This window comes from Nicotiana attenuata, unplaced genomic scaffold, assembly GCF_001879085.1.
Source record: "Nicotiana attenuata strain UT unplaced genomic scaffold, NIATTr2, whole genome shotgun sequence".
Lineage (NCBI taxonomy): Eukaryota > Viridiplantae > Streptophyta > Magnoliopsida > Solanales > Solanaceae > Nicotiana > Nicotiana attenuata.
The window spans coordinates 104,210-109,826 of NW_017673682.1; the positions used below are offsets into that span (position 1 = coordinate 104,210).

The window sequence follows — 5,617 nt, forward strand, 5'->3', positions numbered from 1 at the left end:
AATCTTTAACTTCTAGGAGTATGTGTATTAAGTAATCTTTTGCTTCATGAGCTCGTTCAATTCAATTATGATAACTTATATTTCTAGTGTTGGTGTGAGATATTAATATTCTTCAATAGTGAATCAGAGAATCCAGATATAAGAGTTGGGCCATGAATGCTTAGCGTGTTAGACTCATAGCTTTTAAGTTTCCACTCATAAGCCTCAAACAGTGGGAATTAATTACCTAAGAACAAAGAAATCTAAATATAACATTTTGGTATAAACGATCCAAAATTGAGGTAAGAATTATGGTGATATTAGAAATTAAAGGAAAAAGATCTAGAAAAAGGATTTTTGATCTTTTAGTAATATTCCCTTTCCTTCACTTCATATCATACTTTAATTTATCTCAATTAACACTAATCACTTTAACTAGTTAGTCCATCTCGTTTAAACAATTACTGCAAGAACATAAGAACTTTTGTGAATGATTATTATTGTAGATTTGACGTGTAACTAAGTAAAGGTGAATAATTTTCCTTTCAATTGATTTTATTCATCATTGACATTTTACTTGCCCAAACATAAGAAATTTCAATAGTCTAGCTGCCTTTTTCGGGCAAAGTATTAAAATATCGTTATTATTTGCTGAAAGCTTATGCTTCTTCTTGTTAAATGGGAGAATCTCGGGGCATTTGCATCTATACTCGCTTTTTGCGTCACGTTTTAATTTATACCCGCTTTGCAAAAGAAAATTGCAAGTGTATTCACTTTTCGCGTAACTTAGGCATACGGGCCTGAAGTACCAAAGGTAATCATGCAAACTTCAGCATTCAAGTAGACGGGCCTGAAGTAGCAAAAATTGCTGAACCAAGTGTTGGCTGAAGTTTTTGTTTGTAATTGCTGAACTTAAGCATTCTAGTAGTTGAAGTTTTGTTCTCTATTTGCTGAACTTCAGCATGTTTTAGCTGAAGTTTTTTGCGTAACTTCAGGCATACGGGCCTGAAGTAGCAAAGGCAATCATGCAAACTTCAGCATTCTAGTAGACGAGCCTGAAGTAGCAAAAATTGCTGAACCAAGTGTTGGCTGAAGTTTTTGTTTGTAATTGCTGAACTTAAGCATTCTACTAGCTGAAGTTTTGTTCTCTATTTGCTGAACTTCAGCGTGTTTTAGCTGAAGTTTTTCGCGTAACTTCAGGCATACGGGCCTGAAGTAGCAAAGACAATCACGCAAACTTCAGCATTCTAGTAGACGGGCCTGAAGTTGCAAAAATTGCTGAACCAAGTGTTGGCTGAAGTTTTTGTTTGTAATTGCTGAACTTAAGCATCCTACTAGCTGAAGTTTTGTTCTCTATTTGCTGAACTTCAGCATGTTTTAGCTGAAGTTTTGTTCTATATTTGCTGAACTTCAGCATGTTTTAGCTGAAGCTTTGTTATGTTTGTGATGAACTTCAGGGCTGAAGTTTGTTATTTGCTGAACTTCAGCATTCTAGGAGCTAAAGTTTTTGTTTATATTTGCTGAACTCCAGCATTCTTAGAGTTGAAGTTCTAAAACAACAATGACAAGTTGTCATTAAGATCAAGTTGCTATAATGCAATTATCAGGAAATTCAGCATTAAGAAGAACCATCTTTAATTCTTTTTTGGGGGAATGAAATTTCAGATGTACTTAACACAAAATTCATACCTTAGTGCTAAATCACTGTGTATTTCATATTCAATCAATAATACTTACACAGAGTCTCATGTGTTTGAGAGAGAAGAAGAAGAAGAAGAAGAAGAAGAAGAAGAAGAAGAGGAAAAGAAATGAGGAAGAAAGGAGCGCACAAGTAGCAGGAAGAAGGAGGCGCCTAAAGTTGTAAAAATTAAGGTATAAGTTAAGTAATTTTAAAAATATGGGTATATGTTAAATGGGAGCGACCAAATAGGACGCCCCGTGCAATTTTCTTCACCAACGATTAGAAGGTGCCTATGATAACAATCTCGCACATATTTACTTTTAGGCCCTTATTACTTTTGTCTATCTATATAGTATAAGTTTTCTGAGGGTTTTAAGATATGAAAATGAATAAAAGCACCATTCTAGCTCTAGGTATATGATATTCCAATTTAAACATGACGTAAATATATTTTGCTATAAGTAAATAAAATGACAATAGTAGTAAATAAAAATGTAAAGGTAGGAACCCCGTGCCCTCTAACAAACCCTTTGCTGCGCCCAAAATGGTGGGGACATAAGAATGGGATTTGGCGAAATAACTTCTTTACGAAAATCATCTTTCTAAGCCGCTAGCATTCTTCTAGGTAGATGCAAGGTGCACCACAAGTAAAGAAAAATAAAGCGATCTCTTCGTAGGTGTTTAGTCAATATTTGGTCAAAATTGGGGAAACAGTATTTGAAAGTGAGGAGGTAGATTGATGTAAGGTGCACGTATTTAAAGTTAGGAGGTAGATAAATACAAGGCGCTCCGGAAAAAGGCACAGAACATAGGAGTAACAACAATTTTCTAACACCATGAAAAGAATTTAATGTCAATATTGTCTTGATATATCCTCTTGCCCTTTGGTTTTATTACTCACCACACGGCTAAGTATAAATGCCTAACTTGATACCACTTAAAAGAATAAAGCCACAGGGTAAACTTATTACCAGCCCAGCTCACTATGAGTCTGAGATAGTGTTAGCATTATTTAAAAGGAAAAGAGACTAAATTATCATTCATTGGTATTATATTTTCTCCATTTCCTCATCTTCATTCTCACTCCAAGAATGCAGGATTGACCTGGGGGATCCACATCTTCCACTGCTACTGAACTTGAAATACGTGACTGGTCCTCCTTCACCAAGCACTTCATAATTGCTTTCTCCACAGACATATCCACTTAAATCTAAGCCAAGCTCAGTATCAACTTCTTTTCCAACACTGTCACAGTGTAATGCTATTGAAAACTCTTCAGGCCCGAAACAACGCTCTTCTAATAGTTCATTACTCTGAAATCGTATCCCAATGCTTCGAAACTTGCATAACGGGATCCATCTTCGGGTGTCACGTGTATAGTAGAAACTGCATCCCCCTCCATAGCATTCATCGAGTAGCCACAAGGGTCGAAGTTAAAATCACATATCTTTGAATCTGGAAGAATCTTTCTAATGCCAGAAACTTCAGTCATCATAAGAGCAGAGCTTGATGTAGTCTTGCAAAATACTGATACCTTCTTCTTATCCAAATTAGTCATGCACATCTCCAATGTATAAACAGGATTTCAGCTGAAGCTGAACATACATGCCAGCTCTGTTGTTTATCGATATCACCCATCACATATCACCCTACCTGCAAGCTGAAATTACCAATCAAGACCGACGGGGCCATATTCTGAATTATCTAAAAATAACGTCTCTCTCATCAGAGGGGTAAGCATACCCAAAACCTCATATACATAACTGTGCAGACCGACGAGGCTGCCATATACATCTACTGATATACAAAATATACAGGACTCATCTACAAGCCTCCAGAAATAACAAAATCGTATCATGGCCGGGACAGGGCCTCGACCTGCCCATCAAACCTGTATATATGTATAATGGACTCCAAGGTCTAGACCTGGTAACTTCAGGGAAGTGGAGCTTACCAACCAAGCTGATATTTGGCTCTGTCTACTAGGAAGTTCTATCCAGCTGTCTGTCAGGACCTGCAGGCATGAAATGCAACGTCCCCGGCAAAAGGAACGTTAGTATGAAATAATATACCGAGTATGTAAGGCAATAGAATAATTGAAAGCTCAAAGTGAACTGATAATCTAATAACAGAAAGTAACTGGGAGTCAAAGATGATCTGAATATATGCTTACCTACTGATGCTGACTCAACTCTCCCAATATAGTAAGTAAAATAGATGTTCGACCCTATAAGGCCCGGTACGTGTAACTGCTCTACTGTATTAGGCTCGCTTACAGGCGCTCGGCCATACTAGGCTCGATATCTCGACCATTCTGGGATTGCTCATAGGTCTCGGCAATAGTAGGTTCGGTATATAACTTACCATCTGATCTAAGGTTATCCAATAGGAGCTTGCCCACCGATTATAGCTCGGTGGTATGTAAGGCCCCGTAAAATTCTACCTAGAACACGGGATTTCGTGGTGCCGAGGTAGGCTAACGTGCTCGAAGCGAGCTTTAGAGCAGCGCTACGGACTTTTTGGGTTGTGCAATGCGTTGGAGAGTTGGAAGAATATTTTTTGCAGAACATGGCATTTCTGCTGTCCACTATGCGACCGCTGAACCACTCCACGGATTGCAGATCTGCCACTAAGTGAACAGAAGCAAAGCCAATTTTTGGAGGTCTTTTTGTAGTCCATTATGCGACCGCATAATCGTTTCGCGGTTTGCACTTCCATCGCAAATTCAACATGTGAAATTCCGGAGGGAGATTCCGTGGAGCCTTATGCGACCGCATAGCTGTTCTACGGGCCGCAAACTTGCACAGACGAGCCTAGTTTTAGAGGTCAATTTTGCGGTCCCTTTCGCAGACCGGAGACCCTATCTGCGGCGCACTTTGCGACCTTATAGCTCAGTTTGGAGGGTCCATTTTGTGATTTTATAACCCGGCTTCATTTTGATTAAAATCCTCTAGGGCTCGTTTAGAAGGCAAAAATCAAGCATTTTTAGAGAGGGGGAGAGCTAGCTAGAGAGAAAAGGTGAGGCTCAATCACTTTAATACTCCACTATTTTACCAAGCTTTTAGGAACTCAACAAAGGAAGCTTGCACGTCTTCTTCTAAGGTGAGGTTCCATACCCCTAGTCCTCAATTTTGAATTTGGGCAGAAGATGGGTAATGAGGAGTGTGATTCTTGGGAATGGGAGTTGTTCTTTGTGCATGCATGTACCCATAAAGGTGGTAGGGAGGTCAATGAACTAATATGGTAAACTCTAGGTGTTGGATTGGTTGTGGGGTGAAGGAGATCCTATAAAAGGACCTTGTAATCAATTGCACACCTAGTGCTTGATAAAATACCTAAATAGGCTAAACCCATAAACCTCTCCCTAATTATGGTTCAATATTGTCATGTTTCTAATTAGATTGATGTTGCTAGGAGTTTTGGAACGTTGTAGTAATTTAAGGAAAGCTCAAGCAAGGTATGCTGGCTAAACTTCTCTTGTAGAGTCGAATTCCGTGATGTTCTCATAAGTTTCAAGTCTGATTGGCCCAAGTTCTTATTTCTCATGTTCCGAGTCATTCCTAATAAATTCTATTATTCCAAATAAGCTTTGTGTCGAAAGATACATACTCAAAATGTGTTTCAATTTCCCCTATCATATTATGTTCTCCTTCGAAATGAATTCAAGTATGACAAACGTATCAAAATGTTGTGATTTAAAATCATGTTTCAATTGCAAGTTTATTATGACTGATTTTGGAAGAAAAACTCAATGTGCTTGTGATGATCCGAAAGGTCATCTCCTGTTTTAGAATTCGATTTCGTGTTTCGAGGTCTTTAAAACCTCATTTTCATCTCTCCTCATATTTGTGTGCGCAGTCCGGACATGCATTCGGAAAGCTTTTATGTGGAAAATTAATGAAATAATAATTTTTGGCCGAAAAAGTTAATTTTTGTTGACTTCGGTCAACGTTTTGG

General features: G+C 38.3%; 1 pseudogene; it reads right to left on the minus strand.

Annotated features, from left to right (window-relative positions):
• Positions 1–2,709: 2,709 nt before the first annotated feature.
• Positions 2,710–4,378, minus strand: LOC109217027 (annotated as a pseudogene).
• Positions 4,379–5,617: the final 1,239 nt, after the last annotated feature.